The sequence below is a fragment of the Aethalodelphis obliquidens genome, unplaced genomic scaffold, assembly GCF_003676395.1.
Source record: "Aethalodelphis obliquidens isolate GAN/ISIS:26980383/991018 unplaced genomic scaffold, ASM367639v1 scaffold23, whole genome shotgun sequence".
NCBI classification, from domain to species: Eukaryota; Metazoa; Chordata; class Mammalia; order Artiodactyla; family Delphinidae; genus Aethalodelphis; species Aethalodelphis obliquidens.
Window position 1 is genome coordinate 26355529 of NW_020837967.1, and position 18514 is coordinate 26374042.

Genomic DNA, 18514 nt, shown 5'->3' on the forward strand with positions numbered 1-18514 from the left:
GAGTTAAAAGAAAAAAAAAGCCCTTTTGTTTTCAGCATAGAAATTGTACGTTAAAAGGTGAAATAAGCAAATAAATGGTCCTGGAATTTCACACCAACATCTGTTTTTAGTATCGTTGCATTTTTTCCCATCTCCTGTTATTTCTGTCAGTTCGTAGAAGCCTAGAGCCCAGGAATCACGTTATAAGGGAGCCAAACTGCAGTCCGGTATAAATCTCGCAAGCAAGCTTCAAGCAGAGCACTGACTCAAAAGCCTGCTTGTTCTTGCTCTGTGAAGTCTGGGCAGAAGGAAAAAACACTTGTCGTAGAATGCCACGTGTCCCGTGACATCGAAAGCTCCAAGTTTAACCAGAATGTTGCATTGTTCTTAAGTGTGAAGCATTTTCACTGCAGCTCATCCAGTGGAAGGGAGCTCTGGGGCCTCTACCTGACCTGCTCTTTGAGGGTTTTATACATTTGGGGGCCTGCACGTTGCTTATACATTTGGTGCCTGGGGGATGAAATGTGTCTAACTTGAACATGAAATAAATGGGATTCTGCTCGAATCTGAATCCATACTCTAATTTGCTTGAGTTTTAGGTAACTTAGAAATGTGTAATTGGTTATAATTAACGAATTTTCACTTACTTAAAATTTTTGATGTATTTTTTTTGTTTTAAAGAACTGTGCAAAGTAGAGAGATTGTCTTCTTAATAGCTCTCCCCAAACTGGTTTCAGGATAAATGTGTGTGAGTGTGTGTGTGTGTGTGTGTGTGTGTGTGTGTGTGTGCGCGCGCGTAGAGCTCTAATTGTAATGGAGGCTATTTTGTCTTTGAATTTACATAATTTCTTTTTTTTAATTTAATTTTATTTTTTTATATAGCAGGTTCTTACTAGTGATCTATTTTATACACATCAGTGTCTACACGTCGATCCCAATCTCCCAGTTCATCCCACCGCCCCACCACCCAACCCCTCTTCCCCCCCACCGGTGTCCATATTGTTTGTTCTCTACGTCTGTGTCTCTAATTCTGCCTTGCAAACCGGTTCATCTGTACCATTTTCCTAGATTCCACATATATGCATTAATATACGATATTTGTTTTTCTCTTTCTGACTTACTTCACTCTGTATGACAGTCTCTAGGTCCATCCACGTCTCTACAAATGACCCAGTTTTGTTCCTTTTCATAGCCGAGTAATATTCCATTGTATATATGTGCTGCGTCTTCTTTATCCGTTTGTCTGTTGATGGGCACGTAGGTTGCTTCCAGACCTGGCTATTGTAAATAGTGCTGCAGTGAACGTTGGCGTGCATATGTCTTTCTGAATTATGGTTTTCTCAGGGTATATGCCCAGGAGTGGGATTGCTGGGTCGTAGGGTAGTTCTATCTTTAGTTTTTTAAGGAACCTCCATACTGTTCTCCATAGTGGCTGTATCAATTTACATTCCCACCAACAGTGCAAGAGGGTTCCCTTATCTCCACACCCTCTCCAGCATTTGTTGTTTGTAGATTTTCTGATGATGTCCGTTCTAACCAGTGTGAAGTGACACCTCATTGTAGTTTTGGTTTGCATTTCCCTAATATGAATTTACATAATTTCTTTTATATGTTAATACTCTAGTGTTTGAGTTTCAGGACTTGTCTTTATGGAACGTGGTCGTCCTTTCACCCTTTCTTCCTTTTCTTCTCTCTAGTTTTAACCTAGATTTTGATTCACTGAGAGATGCATTGTTTGTTCTCAGAGGTAGATGTTCTTTACTTTTAAATAAAAAAATAAATCTGATCGATATTATCCAAAGTAAATACAGCGTGTAGTAAATACAGCCTCATTCAGAGAGACCGTATACTTCCGTGAAAATTAAATAAAAGGCCATTGTCTTTCTTCTCAAAAAATTGAAATTTCATTTGAAATTCTTTGAATGTTGTCTCATAAACCCCTGAACTCAGAAGTTATACAAAAATCATTGCACTGGATCTGAACATTTATTTATTTATTTTTTAAATTTATTCATTTGGCCTCACTGCATGGCACGTGGGGGGATCTTAGTTCCCTGACCAGGGATCAAACCCGTGCCCGTTGCATTGGAAGCACGGAGTCTTAATGACCGGACTGCCAAGGAAGTCTCTGGCTCTGAACATTTTTATAAGTATTTAAAAGCACTTTGTTTTGTAACCTGTGTATCTGAAAGTGATTTTTTTTTTTAATGTAACTAAATCTTATAAAGACCATCTGACTCAACACTTCCTGGACTTCAACCTTTGGTACTTAGGTTTTTGGAATAGGACATATGTTATCATGCCCTTTGCTAACTTACAGAATAATACTATGAAGAAAAGCAGAAAGTTGATATAAAATCCTTTATTTTTATATTTTATTTTATTGAAAAAAATCTGTATATATTTTATCATCCATCTATTTAATTACATTGAATAGTCATGGAATAGGTTTTAAGAAAATTTCTGATTTAATATAAAATTTCTAAAAGAAGAATAATTCTCTCATGTTGGTGTTTATAAATTTATGAAAAATACTCATGTTGATAAAAGTTTTCTGCACTAAATTTCACAAGTGCTCTTAAAACCTAGGAAGATATTGGTTAAGCAATGAGTTTAGAATAATGACTTAAAGGTCATTAGCCAGTTAACTTTTTTGACAAATTGATTGCTTTTGTATTAGTAGGATTTTACTCTTTATTTGATTCACAGTGTATCATCATAACTGAAGTCTTCATGGAGGAAAAGTTCCTGGAAGATGGCTCTGGTGCTGTAGGGCTTCAGCTAGTGTGCACACAGAGGTCAGAAAGGACTGGAGCACCCCAGTACTGTTATCTCTGCCTTTATATTTGTGCTAGAACTCTGGGTCCGGGCTCCATGGTTAAAAAGTCAGAAGCCGTGGTAGTACCGACCTCCTCCGGCTTTTCAACTGGCACCCTTATGCAGAACTCTGAGTGTGGGTGGTGTTCATCCTTGATGCTTGGTTATTTCCTCTCCTTAGGAATCTTGGCGTATCTAATGCACATACAGAAAACAGGCTCTTCAAACGAGGTGTTCCTCGCTGTGACCAACGTTTAGGTTGTTCTCAGCAGGACACGGGGTGCGTGTTTGGGGCCCAAGTAAGTGCCTAGCTCATGTCTCAAGTAGCACGTAGGGGCAGTTCTCCTGACAGACACTTAGTAGCTTGCAGTTCTTGTGTCGATAGAATTTACCCTGCGACTTTCCTGCCAAAGCTTATTTTTACAGTTCAGTTGCATATATAAAGCCATATGTTAGCACCTAACCTTTGAAAAGAAATATGAATTTCTTTGATTACTTGAAATATTGTTTGTTCCCTTTCTATTGAAACATAAGTATGTAAGTTAGGAATTAGCTTCTTAGTAGCATAAACATTAACTTTAACTTCAATCCGATGTAACTTATATTTAAATCGAGTTCTTATTCATGTACTATATTTTACTGCAGAATGTTCAAGTATGATACTTCCTTACAGTGCTTGGTTTCCTTTTTTTAGTTATCAAAGTATAAATAGCTGAACATTTCTAATAGTGCTGATTGAATAATATTAATGAAGACATTTTCTTTTACAAAATAGCTCTAATAGAATTCTAGTAATAAATAAATGAGAAATCAAAAATGTACAATTTATTGGCTTTTTAAAAATTAGAAGGTAAAGACACAATAATTTAGAATTTGTTTTAACCGATTTTGATGGTTATCATGTGGGTAAAAAAGAAAATATGTGACTGCAGGCAAGAGGTGTCCATTCAAACAGGCTGTCACCAAATTCACTCAAAGACAAGTATTTTGTGGATTGAAGATCTCAAGCTACCAACAACAGAATTTAAACGTTGAGGAAAAGAGTGAATTCATTCTTCATGGCACCAGTGTTGTGGAAGACCAACCAGACTTTTGAGCATACGATATATATCATTGCTCTACAGGTTGTTGTAATACTGCTTTCCAAGTTGAATAAGCACCTTCTTCCTGGCATCTTAGATAATGTTTATTTACTGTGTTCACACATAAATTTAATTCAGAAATGAACAAATAGATTGCTTATGTTCTTAAATTTCTGTATCTAAAACTGTGTCAAACATTTTTTTAATATTGGTGGGATCATGTGTAACAGAAACATACGGGGTTTTAAAAATACTGGAAATACTTCTTTCCCCTGACGCTCTTTGGGAGGTGCCGAAGATCGCAGCTCCTGTAGAAAGAGGTGGAGGTGGATTAACTTGTAAACTGCACCTCTGACTGTTCACACCATGAGACGGTTGAGGTCAAGGCGTTTCTTGCTGCTTACGTTCCGTCTGTGATATCCTTACCTATATAAAGATAACACTGTCAGGGTGTGTGTTTAGCTTTTCCATCTGAGAGGTGCTAAGCCGTATGGTCTCTGGGGACCCGACGTCATGCAGGTAAGAGGGTTGATCAGCGGTTAGGGGTCTGGTCTTTGGGCATGGATCACTGCAGCCTTTTAGGGGAGATGGCACTGAGCGGTGAGGGGTCTGAGAAAGCAGTTTCTAGAGTGGGGCTCTAACTTTGCCCCCAGACTATCCCACTGATAGAGACCAGCTTCTCCACTTGTCAGGAGTATCAGACATGTCCCATGCGGGGTGACCTCCAGGGACCGGGGAAGTCCCTCCTGCCTGGTGCGCAGAGCTCATCAAGTGCTTTTCATGTGAGCCTCCACACTCCTTTCTCTGAGGACGGCAAGTCTCTCTCTTCGTGACCTTGGCCTCTCTCTGTGCTTTTTATAATTGTCACATCCTGCACGTCCGTGCTTGATGACGCAGCGTGGACTCTTGCTGTGGCCGGGAGAGGAGAGGGCCCCTCCCCAGCTCTCCTGGCAGAGAAACACCTGAGAGGTTGATGTTTCGGGGCGGGCCAGAGGCTGGAGCCGCGGAAGGTGGACGGAAGTAGTCGGGAAGCTTGAAAGAAATGTGTTATTTCCGTTGACCTTTCCCCTGACGTGCATTTTCTGGCTTGAAGCTCCAGGTATTAAAAAGTGACTTCTGATGTGATGGCGTAGCATGGTAGTTCAAAACTCAGACCCTGGAGCCAGACCGCGTGGGTCCACAACCCAGCTTTGCCACGTACGACTGCTCCCTCCCTTTCTGCCTCTCATTCCCCATCTGTAAGATGGGGATAATACCTCCGACCTCATAGAGTTGTTGGAAAATTAAGTTTATGCGTTTGACATCCATGCAGCAGTGCCTTACCAAAGGCAGTCCTGCCGCTTATCCCAGCTGTCTCCTGAGGTCTTACCCTCTGTGTATTTTCCCCCTTTGTTTTTCCTACTGGATGTCTATTCAGCATGTGCTTGCTATTGGATATTTGCGTGTGTTGTATCGTGCTAAATACCATTCTCTTCCTACTTAAGAACGGCAAGGAGGAAATACTCTTTTGCCTATTTATGGAGCCTGTTTAGGGCCTCTTATTAGAATATGAAATATACATATACCACATGTAATTTCAGTTACAGATTTTATTTTGTGGATTGGCTTTGGTGTTTTAATTTGTGTGTGTGTGTGACATGGCTTTTATCATCTGCTTTATGTGACATTGAGTCTTTAATCATGAGCGCAGTCCTCAAGCTATCCTGCTGTCTCTATCAGAAAATACACGCTGTTCAACAATCAACTTTACAGCAGAAATGTCTGAGGTCACAGCTTGATCAGTCTTAAACACAGCTTGTGTTATTTCTACCTAGATGCCTGGCTTGGCTATCCTGTGTCACATCATTCATTGTTTGTTTTCTAATAATTTGTTTTAGATGCACATGACATTTCAGAGCTACTAAGAAATGAGGGTAAATAAACTCACAACTTGAGTGACTCATACTGTGAGCCTGAATAATAATGATTTGCTTGTCATTTCGGCAAATACTGTCCAAATAGAGCTAATGCGGTTTGAAGGCCCATAGGTATTTGAAAAGTAAACATAGGCTGTTGTGCACTCTCTCCTAAGTGTTTTCTTTGGCTGTCGTGCTGCGTGTGAAGGGAGAAGTGAGCAGAGAACTGTTCTCATCGGTCCTGTTCGCTCTGGAAGGTCATGTAGCAAAATATCTCCTACCTTGACTTGTGGTTACAGTTTGCTCCTGTTAAATTTCCAGTTCTTTTTCCTCCCTCGACTGAAGATGGTGTCTCCTAGGTCAAACCTAACTCATAAAATGTTGTCTTATTAGTAACTTAAGAATCATTTCAGATTACTTCTTAAGGTACCTTTCATCAAGTAATATAGACAGAATGAAAAGAAAGGGTTCTGTCTGATTCATTTCATACGTGTAATAAGTTGACAGTTGTCAAGATATTGTTAAATTTACAGAATATATAGACATTTTAAAGGCGAAATTTGTTGTTTCTAAAATGTTTACTTCTTTTCACTGTTTCCATCATGCAATATCCTCAGTTCTAAACAGATTAGTTTAGAAACAGAACTGTTCCATGAAAATAAATATAATCCCCTTATTGAAGGTATCATTTTGAAAAAAATACTGATTTTTTTCCTGGTTATTTTCCCCTTTGGGGTATTTAATAAGCTATATGAGGACTTTGTGTTTTTACTGCTTAAGTGTATACATTATTTTTAGACCATAACTACCATGTAGTCTAAAATGTAGTTTTTCACAAATTCTATTTATTCATTGACTAAGTAACTTTGAAATATGTAAAATACGTTTGTTTTTTTCCTTTGGCTTTTCTAAGATGAGGAAACAGTTGAGTGTGGTAGGTGGATTTTTTGTCCCTTGGATGTAACCTCTTCCTACTTTAATTGTATTTTCTACACGTTTAATCATATCCTCTTTTTTTTTTTTTTCTCCTTTTTTTTTGTGTGTGCTTCTCAGAGGAAATTAAAGGTACATGTATAAAAGTTTCCCTGCGTAGTCTAGTAACTTTGTTCAGTACACGTGTGTAGAGAATTAAGTTGACCACAGCAAGCAGTTTGTAAAAGATCATGGTACATCCCAACTTTCACCGTAACGCTACAGTACCAGCAGTCATGGTTGGACTTTGTTTTTGAAAGAAATGTACACTTTTTTTTTTTTTTTTGCTTCATATAGCAGAAATATACACAGTATTCTAATGTAGTACATTGTTTTTATCTGTCAGTAGTCTCAAATAAAGATGAATGAAGAAAGCAATGTTATTCAGATACACTGACAGACTTATTATTACATAAGGATGTGAGGAGAGTCTTCTCAGCTATTTGATTTCTGTAGTCTGTGCTGTTAGTTTTAGAAGTATACTTATATAAAGATTAGAAGCCTAAAATAAGTAGGACTCCATGACTTAAATTAAAATTTTAAGATATGCATAACCCAGTATTCATTTAATTCCTGGAAATAATTAATAGCACATTGTTTATTCTAAAATGTTTTCATCTGTTCATCCTTTTTAAAACAAAATAAAAATAGAAGTACTGTGCCTTTATTCCTTCCCCGCATGGACTCTCTTTTTATCAAAAGAAAGGCCGTATTTTCATTTTAACCTTTCTGTCTACTCCAGTGAGCCAAAATAAGTGCTATATTTTACGTATTATCAAAGAGCCTGATTTACAAAAATAAATTTACTTTGGGGATCAAGTGTTGTAATTTTCTTGACTGTGAAAGTATAAACGTATCAGGCAAGTCTGTTATAATTTTCTTGGAACTGCAGTAAAGGCACTTCCAAAGAAGCTTGAAAAAAGAATTGCATGATGTTTCAGAATGTTACTGTAAACTTAAATATAAAACAAAATGTTTTATGTTTAAGAGTAGCGTTGTGAGGGCTGTGCTGTGCTGTGCTGTATGACTGTGTGAAGTGATTTGTTGTTTTGCCTCTGTGGCTGGGCTTCTAACTGTTGTGCTTTGTTTCTTGGCTTTCGTTCTGTCTGCTTTTACACTCCATCCAGAAGATGCTGAATATGGTGGTATCAGCAGTGGAACCTATCTAGGTGAGCAATTGGTCATGGAAGAGGACTTCTTTCTTTCTGTTGCTTTCTGTAAAGCCATGTTTTGTCTTAAATTAGCATATTTTCATTAGCATGCTCTGGTATCAGCGGGGGGTAGCGTGAATCTTTATTTTAAACTGCCTCAATCGGTTGGACACAAAGGGAGTCAGTGTGTGCTTTGGTTTATTATTCAGGAAGCTTCCCAGATGCTCTGTTTTTGTAAACATATTCATATATTTTTTGATAGAGGGTGAAAAAGCATCTATATATGCTGAGTACGTTTACTGAATTAGTTGTATCTGGACTTTTCTAAATTATCTGGTTAGCTGTGAACTATTCAAAGCTTCTGAATAACATGTCTTCCTAAATCACTCTTTGGTTCTGTTTTCTAATGATTTATTATCCCCATAACACTCCCAAAATAACCATCGACTGACCAGTTTCCAGTACAATTAAGCCTTATGATTAACTTGCTCATCTGTTTTGGAAAGAAACTTTCCAGTTTGGAGATGCCAAGCGATGTTACAAACAAAATTCATGATATCCAGAAATTGTTAAAGGCATCAGAAGCATCTTCCTCTCCATTCAGACCTTTCCGCGCTCTGCCGTGTGTTCGAACACTGACAAATTCTCCACCTGCAAGTAGTGAGAGGTAGTGGTGTGGAAACTCAGTTTGAGAGCGAAATCCTTCAACCTCCTTATTTTCAGATTAGTATTATGTACACGATGATGGTATCTCTTGGTTATTGAAGAAATGGGCCAGATACTGTATTTGGTATTTAGTGCATCTTATCTCTTATACGGTGAGATTGGAGTATTTTATCCACTTTACAAAAAGGAAACTGAGGCTCAGAAAGCTGAAAGGATTTACGTAGACAGTACATGGTGCGTCCTGGTTTCAAATCCACATCTGTGTCGATATAGTACCTACTGTATCTATATCTATGTACATCTATGTCGATATAATACCTACTGTATCTATACCTGTATATCTATGTACTTCTACGTAGATATAATACCTACTGTGTCTTTTACAGTATGCTGCCCTATAGCTTTTCATTCTACAAAACAAATTGAAAAAAAAAAAAACCATGTAGAATATAGGGTATTCTAATTTTTAGGCTAGAAAAACTATAATTTACGGAGAGAACTGGATGATCAGAGAGAGGTTACAATTTCAATCATTCTTCTCTCATTTCAGTACAGTACAGTGTGCCAGATACTCTGTATCCATTGATCCCCGCCCTTCCCATTTTGGAAAGCTTAGTGGCTTTTGAACAGCAAGCGTTTATTATTCTCCTGTTTCTGTGGTCAGCTGGGTGGCTCTGCTCTGTGTCAGCATGGCGAATTGCTGCAGTCTGGCTGTCTGGCTGGGGTCTGGTTGGTCTGGTGGACAGGAGTGCTCAGCTGGGCGAACTTGTTTCTGTTCCACGTAGCTCTTCACCCTCCAGTAAGCTGCGCATGTGGTGGTCTCAGGGTCCTGGAGAACAGCAGAGAAAACCATCTCCAGTATGTAAGTGCTATGAAGCCTCTGCTCACATCACATCCTCTGATGGCCCATTGGGCAGAACAGGTCTCGTGGCCAGGCCACGGTCGGCGTGGGAGGGGCTGGCCGGGAGCTGGCAGACAGGGAGAGGCCGTCACTGCAAGCTTCTGCCTCTCTCCAAAATAGAAAGAGGGACACCTATTCTCCCCAACTTTCAGGGCTTATCTTTGGTCTGTTAGATGGTAAGTATATATCCATCCAGGGAAGAACTGTGGCATAAGGCAGCGTTATTTGGTGAATGTCACATAAAATGCTGTAATTCAGAAGGAATGATTGTGGCAGCCTGTGGCAGTGAGGACTCAGCCCCACAAGAGGTGATGTTAGAACTGGCGCCGGGGTTTAGGTGGAATTACACTTAGACCAGAGGATGAGGGTAGAGGCAAGAGCATGGACAGAGCTGACTGTTGCAGAGCACAGGGCGTACTTAAGTTTGGGTGACGTGTAGACGATAGCACTGCAGAATTAGCATGGCGCTCGATAACGTGAGATCTTCAGTGACAGGCCAAGTAACTTTACACATTTTATTAACGTTTTGCCTGGTTTTTGCACTCATTCTTTGTATAAAATTTTATCCAAAGAATGAAATCTGGGTTTTAATTTACATCTCTCTTATAGAATGTAGAGTTTTATAAAATTAATATTTAATCAGCAAATATGAATTGAAGTACGAAAGCAAAGGTGGTCAGCATGACGGGCTTCAAAGGGAATGAGTTCTGATAAAATGCCACTGCGTCTGGAAACTCGTGGTTACCGGCAGCGTCTGAGCAATGACTTTACTGGGAGCCAAAGCCTTGCAAGTAAGAGTAGACGGGGAAGGAAGAGGTCAGCTGAGTTCAAGGTGGTTTGTGTAGTCGAGGGTTAGGAGTATTTAGTGGGAGAGGATAATCGGATCGCTTCTGTAGCAGAGATGAGGGACTGATGATAAAGGATTGAAATTCTGAGATAGGAACTAGTTCGTTGGTCAAAGCCCCAAAGCAGATGAGATTGAGGATAATTAAGACCATGGGATCTTAATCACTTAGATTAAGGAGTTTGGCATTAGGGGGTGAAGTGAACCATGCAGATACCCCAGGTGCCAGGAAAAGATTTCTTTGGAAAACGTAGAGGGCTTCATCCTTCCAAGACACCACTGTGCACCCCCCAATTATGGATGAAACTAGGGCACCATCCAGGTAAAATGGGAATATCATGATCATGTAATAATTGGTATCAGCCTGGGGAGCTCAGAGACAGTCTTCAGGCTGTGTTTAGGCGAAGGATATATTTTTGTTAGACCCACAAATATGAGAAATTTCATGTAAAAGTTTCTGGCTCCTTTGACAAAAGATTTGACCACACTAGGCCTTCATTTCGCAGTGTTAAGAATTAGCTGGGGCTGAGTTACAAGGGACCCCTTAAATGAACACGGCCCTGCCGCTCCGTGGGCTGGCCAGCACTGAGACAGGGGTCCCCCAGCACTCCCCGGCAGTCGTGTTGATGCTTTAATAGTGAAGTATTTCTTTGTATCCCTGTCCTGAAATGTGGCGAGAAAAAAAATAACCAAAGAGCAGTTAAGGGAAAATGGGGCCACCTAGTTCTTCGGAGGAGTGATGTTGTACAAAATGCATTGACAGCATGCAATTGAAGATTTTTCTGCCGTCTAGCTTCTGTTGGCTTTTGGATTTTGCAAACTCTGATTATAGAGCCTCGCTATCGACTCCATTCAACTCCTGGTCTTGGAAATGAGTTTTCCTTTCCATACCTGACTGTGGCCAAGAGGAAAGCATGGTCGACATGTTTTAGCAGATGTGCATTATGACATCTTTTCTCTCTGGTCTAAATGCTTGTTCTGATACATGTGCAGCAAGAGATCCGCAGATTCAAGGCACCTAGAGGTTCATTTAGGTACAGCTGAGGTCAGATATCTGAGAAGAGAAGCATACAGTAAGATGACTTTGTATTAAAACATATGGGGCTTCCCTGGTGGCGCAGTGGTTAAGAATCCGCCTGCCAGTGCAGGGGACATGGGTTCGAGCCCCGGTCCAGGAAGATCCCACAGGCCGTGGATCCACTAAGCCCGCGCGCCACAACTACTGAGCCCGCGCGCCTCAACTACTGAAGCCCGTGCGCCTAGAGCCCACGCTCCTCAACAAGAGAAGCCACCGCAATGAGAAGCCCACGCACTGCAACGAAGAGTAGCCCCTGCTCGCTGCAACTAGAGAAAGCACGTGTGCAGCAATGAAGACCTAATGCAGCTATAAATTAATTTTTAAAAAAAGTTTATTTAAAAAAAAGATACGACATAATAGGATACAGAAATTAATAGTGTTTCCGATAAAAGATTTTTCTTTTAAGGAAGCCCTTCAACTAACGACCACAGATCGAAAATTGTTTCTTTTTCAGAATACACAAGTTTGATGGTAGTTTTCTGGTTATTTTTTGTAGTATTAAAGAGTTACTTTGTTACAAATAGACTGAGCAAATTGACTGTTTTGTGGAATTGTTTTTCCCCCTCAGAAGCCAAACCCTCAAAATGCTACAGATTTTTGTGCATTTTTAAAAGCAATGTCATAGCAGCATGCTAACATTGGTGACAAAGCTGTTTTTTGGTAAAAGTATTATTTGTTAAACACCTTTAAATATAGTGACTTAATGCAGTACTGTGGCTTTTTATTAGCTTTTCTTCTTTTTTTCCCTTGAATAATCCTCTCTCTACCTATTTTTTTCTATCAGGTTCTTTGTCAGTCTCCTGTTAATGTGACGAGCCCTTTCTCTAACATGAATATTAACCTTCTCTCTGCCGTGTGCATTTTCTTCTGGTCTTTTGGTTGCATTTTACCTTCTTTCTTTTTTTTTTTTTTTTTTTTTGGCGGTACGCGGGCCTCTCACTGTTGTGACCTCTCCCGTGGCGGAGCACAGGCTCCGGACGTGCAGGCCCAGCGGCCATGGCTTACGGGCCCAGCTGCTCCGTGGCATGTGGGATCTTCCCGGACCGGGGCACGAACCCGTGTCCCCCGCATCGGCAGGCGGACTCTCAACCACTGCGCCACCAGGCAAGCCCGCATTTTACCTTTTTTAAAGGCCAAGTTTATCATCGTGTAGACATTTTAATTTTTGCACAGTCAAATCTGTGAATTCTTTCCTTTGTCTTCTGAATTTTCGTTTGTATTTCCCACACCAAAATTATTAAAAATTTTTAATTTATATTTTTATCAAAGTAATATGTACGTTAGGTTGAAACGTGTGAAATTGCTGTTTTTTGTAGGTCAGAAGGCATTAGAATGTCAGCAGTTTCCCATGGCTCTATTTAATAAATTGTTTGAAGAGTCAAGTAGCGTCAGTCGTCTTGCAGCCACAGACAGGAGCCCCTTTCCCTCTTCCTCCTTAGTGCTGTGTCCTCCCTCAAGAGACACCCACTTAGCTCTGGTTAACAGTTTCTTCTGGTATTTGCAGAATAAAACTTTCTTATAATGCTGTTCCTAGCGTTTTTTCCTAATATTTATTGAGCGCCTGTTATGTTCCAGACTTTTCTGGGTGCTGGCATTTCAACAGAGGTCCAAACAGACCCCGTTTCGTAGCGCTTCTGTAAGAGGGTGCGGTAGAGACGGGTAGCTGTAAGGGGGTGGGGTGGAGACAGGTAGCTGAATAATTTATACAATACATCCGATGGTGAGAAGTACCATGAAGAAAAGTGAAGCAGGAATGGTGCCGGGGCGGGTGAGGACACGCAGGTTTCACCAGGGTGGTCACGGAAGGGAGTTCGACCGTTCAGACAGAGCCCTGAAGCATCTGTGGAGCAGGGAGGAGAGCAGTGTGGCCGGAGCGGAGTGAAGAAAGGAGAGAGCGACAGGAATCGAGGCTGGCGAGGTAACAGGATGCCGGTGCAAGGGCCGCTCAGCCCACTTCTTCGGCCCTTAGTCTGTGTGAGATGGGAAACCACGGAGGGGTTGGAGCAGAGCAGTGACCTGCCCTGACGTGGACTTAAGGGTCACCCGGGCTGATCTGCTGAGAGCCAGGGCAGAAGCGGGCAGCTGTGTGTCATCCAGGCAAGGAGTGCCTGCCGCTCGAACCAAGACGTCGTAGGTGGAGGCGGGGAGAAGACAGGAGGCTCTGGGTGTACCTTCAGATACAAGCGACGGGATTTTCAGACCAGTTGGAGAATCAGGGATGAGCTTAGTGACTTCAAGGACGGAGTGACCATTTGCTGAGCTGGTCCAGACAGCGGAGGCGGGTATCGGGGTGGGGAGCGTTTCGGGAATTCCGTTGGGATAGGTTGCGTTTCAGACGTCAAATAGAGATGTCGGACAGGTGATTGCAGGGACGGCTCTTGCACTGAGGCTCTTGATTTCGGAGTTGTTGATATTAGATCAAATCGAAAGCCATGAAGCCAGATGAGATCACCAAGGAGTGAGTGATGATACGGGCAAGAAGAGAACCCAAAGTGAGGTAAGTAGAAGAAAAACCGGGACTGTGACTTTGTAGGAGCGAAGTAAAAATAACATTTCAGGGAGGAAGAAGCGATCACCTCTGACAGATGTTGCTGATGAGTCAAAGAAGAGGAGAAAAAGAGAGCTGACCATTGACTTTGCAGCGTGGGAGTTACAGCAGCCTTGTGGGCAGTTTCGGTAGCTTGGTTGGGTCAAAAAGCATTTGACAAAATCCAACACCCTTTTGTGATAAAAACCGAACAAACGAAGAATGGAAGGGAATTTCCCCAACCTGATAAAGGGCATCTACTAACAGCATACTTAATGGTGAAAGGCCGACTGCTCTCCCATGAGCAGAAACTAGACGAGGATGACCGTTCTTGCCCCTTTACTTGACGTGTACTGGAGGTTCTACAGCAGTTAGGCAAGGAAAAGAGAGAAAAGGCCCCCAGACTGGAAAACAAGTCGTAAAACTATCGCTGTTGGAAGATTACTTCATTTTGTATATAGAAATCCCTTTTTCTGCTCCAATTGGGATGGTCGTGTAGCTTTTTCCCTTCAATCTACTAATGTAGTGTAAACATTGATTGATTTCATACGTCGACCTTGCATTCCTAGGGTAGATCCCACTTGCTCATGGTGTATAGTCCGTTTCAATATGTTGTTGAGTTTGAGTTGCTAGGATTTTGAGGATTTTGCATGCATATTCATAAGGGATATTGGTCTGTAGATTTTTTTTTTTCTTGTGATATCTTTGTCTGATTTTGGTATCAGGATGATACTGGCCTCATACAATGAGGTGTGAAGTGTTCCCTACTCTCATATTTTTTCAAAATATTTGTAAAGTATTGTGTTAATTATTCTCGAAACATTTGATTGAACTCACCAGTGAAGCCATCTGGTCCTGGGCTTTTCTTTGTGGAAAGTTTTTTGATTACTAATTCAGTCTCTTTGCTTGTAAGAATCTGTTCAGATTTTCTCTTCTTTTTTCAGTCTCAGTAGTCTCTGTCTCTCTAATAATTTTTCCATTTCATCTAGATTATCTAATTTGTTTTTATAATATTTTTTATTTCTTCAAGGTCAGTAGTAATGTTCGTTCCTAATCTTAATAATTTGGGTAGGTAACAGTTTGTCAGTTTTATTGATCCTTTCAAAGAACCAACTTTTGGTTTTATTGCTTTTCTCCATTTTAAGGGACGCTGAAATGTTGCAATTAATTTCTCCACTAACTAGGAAGTGTTCGTTTATTCTAAAATTTTAATATTTCCCTCCTAATCGTTTGTATTAGTCGGGCAACAGAATGTGTTTACATACACACGCACACATATACACACACACACATACACACACGCACGTACACAGAGATTTTAAGGAATTGGATCGTGTGATTCTGGAGGCTTGATAAATCAAAATCTGCGGGGTAGGTGGCAGACTGGAGACCCAGGGAGGAGTTGCAGTTTGGGCCCAGAGGCCGTCTGCTGGTGTCACCGAGTCCAAGCTCACTCTGCTCGGCTGCAGGACAGGCCAGCGAATCGGAGACGAGGTGCTGCGGCAAGGAAGACGACTTCATTTGCAAAGCCGGCAGATGGAGAAGATGGCAGACTAGTGTCTCTGAAAAACCATCTTATTGGGGTCTGGTTGCCACTTTCTTTCATAGAATCAGCGAGGGCGAGGTGGTGAGGGAGTAAAGTAAAAGGGCCATTAGTCTTTCCGAACATCTCCTGAAATGACCAGCCTCGGGGAGGGGATGTGTTAATTTCTTTTTTCTTGTAGCCATTCACAGGTGGGCAGGGTTCCCTGAGGCAGGCCATTGTGTATGATTATGACAACAAAAGCAACGAAAAGCAAAGGTTAAAGTAAAAGAAACAGATCCAATGGAGTTCGTTGGATTTATCTCTTCCCTGTTACAGTTGCAGAAATCCTTCTTGTTCAGGGAGAGGTTAGTCTCTCCTCTATTAAGGCCTTCAGCGGATTGGATAAGGCCCACCCACATAATGGAAAGTAACCTGCTTTATTCCAAGTCTCCTGATCTAAATGCTAACCTTATCCAAGAAACACCTTTGCGAGAAGCATCTAGAATAACGTATGACCGTCTGGGCACTGTGGCCCAGCCAAGCTGACACAGAAGATTAACCGTCACATTCCCCATCCCGTTATTCTACTTTACCTACATCTGTGGCAATTACTGCAGTGAGGAAAAATTTACCCTTTGGAGATTTAATATGTCTTCCGCATCAAATGTTTCCCTCACTAAAAGAAGTCGTTTAAACCGTACAAGTCAACAACGTGGAATGGATTTGTGACGTTTCCGTCGATTACTGCCTGTCCTACGAAACACCCGTAGTATTCTGGTGACGTCAGATCCCAGCCTGTGCCACTGCGCTCACAGGCGGCAGCGCACCTCGTCTAACAGAACACCTACGTGCACAGGATGCGCCTGCATCCGCCTTCAGCACGGGGCACCTTCTCCGGTTCTAGGACCACTCTGGAACATAGCCACGGGAGTTCCGAGAAATGCTACCATCTCATGAGGTCTTTTCCAAGGACTATTTAAATAGAGGAATTTCTGAGACCCTTCGCCTTGCCCCTCATCTGCCTCTACACTGCATCTCCTGAGTCCACAGAAGGAGAAGAGAAGCAGAAGGGATTACCGTGCAGGCAGAATACCCTTGGACCCCCAAATGGGAATGCCCAGGGTCCCTGTTGATCTAAATGAGGCCTATACTCAGTGAATACATTTGATCATTTTCACTTTCTCTGATGTGCATAAAATCAAGCACAAAACAGCATATGTATAAGTAGCCCTTTCTGTGATGACTGGTTACATTTTTGAAAAATACATTCCATGTCAAAATGATCAAAGTTGACTCTTTTGAAAAAGTAACATTGTAACACTCCAATAATTGAATGTCCGTTTGTATGAGAATGATATCTTAAAACCATATTTAGTGAGCCATAACTGATATGAATGTACACTGGTTTGTAGTGTAACACGCTGCATTTCTTAAAGTACAGTGTATTTATCAATAAAAGAGGTTTGGCTGTTACTAGTGGAAGGAAGGAAAAAGCTCACTGACTAGGCAGTGTAAGTTGTATATTGTTTGCATAAAATTAATAAAGTGAAGGCAAATTGATAGTATGCTGTAAATATGAATTGCAAAAGTTGCACCTTTGTGTGTGTGTGTATATTTATATACTTAAAGTATATACACATGTATATATACCCACACACATGAATTATTAGAAGCAATTCATTTCCTGCTCTAAGCTCTCAGCAACTTCCTTTAGCTTTGGTGGATGGCGTGAAAGTTAGTGTTTTTGGTCTGTGTGTCTGCATGCGCGCATGTGCTGGCTTCCGAAGGGTGATTGCTTCTCAGTGGTAGAAGCGCAAGCTTTAACGATTCTCTCTGCTTTTTCCTACTACAATACAAAATAGTCCATATGAAGAGAAATTGGTTTTTTCTTTACTTGGTAAGAATTACAGAATGTTCTTGCTCTGTATAATTCATTATAGAAATCGTGTTATAAACAATTCACAAAGCACTGCTTATCATGCATCTGTCTTCAAACATAATTTCTTGCAAATGATCTCCTAAAAAAATCATCAGTTTTTCTCCCCTTCTGCCCCTGCTGGAGCATGTCAAGCATTTTTTTTTTAAAACAAGATCAGTTTGGGGACTTCTATAAGTTAAAACTGTTCTTTCTGTTTAACTACAGTGTTTACCATAAAGTTCAATAAAAACTAAGCCATCCATTTGCTGTTATTTCTTTTAAAAGCTATTATTTATCCATCTCTACTTCTGTGTTTCTTCCTAATGCTGTCTCTTATTTGTCCAGTGTTTAAACACCAGTGAGCCTCTAGTTATATTGCCTATTTTATAAATCTAGCAAAAATTCCCATTTGTTCCAATATTCAGTCATTTTATTAACGAATGCTATGCAGGTAACTACAGCTATGTCAAAATTTACTGCCTTAATATTTTTTCCAAAAAAATAAAATTTATACAGAGAGAACATTTAGAAGCATTCTTTCAAAAGTGGTACAGGTTATTTCTTGAACAAGAAAGAACTCTGCGTAATCTTGACATGTCTGGAATACTACTTGGAAATACTTTCTCGGACAGAAAGAAACCATTTCTGCTTGGAGAATTTTAGGTTGCATAGACTCAACTTAAAAAAATACATTAAAATTTCAAATCCAATTTTACCCCTTTCAGAATTATATTTTTATATTAATTTTTATGTGTGCATACTGTATTTTCTCATAATTTTGAAAGAGTAAGTTAGAACTCATTTCTTTATTAGCTGGCTGGAAGATTAAATTCTCATGTGGTTTTTCTATTTTTTTTAATGGTAATGCTGTGCTGTGCTTTAAAAATATTGTTTATGGTAACGGGAAAACTTTTTAAGACCTAGGTAATTTTTTTTCTTGGAAATTGCAAATTGATATTTTATATTAGCTTCCATGATTTCATTAGGTACTTTGAGTTTCTATTTTTATTTTTTGCTGGAGATGAGTTGAAAGGTTCAAGGGTAATTATGGTATTTGAACATTTCTTTATACTGAAAGCAACTTTTGTGTCTGTGACATTCCAGAGGTGAATTTGCCTTGTTTGAAAGCCATTTCCCCCTTTATATACAAAATTAGCTT

The 18514-nt window shown here is 40.4% G+C and overlaps 1 protein-coding gene across 7 annotated transcripts in view; it reads left to right on the plus strand.

Annotated features, from left to right (window-relative positions):
• Positions 1 to 18514, plus strand: part of MPP7 (MAGUK p55 scaffold protein 7) — a 265180-nt gene that overhangs the window by 186027 nt on the left and 60639 nt on the right. The window lies entirely within an intron of this gene.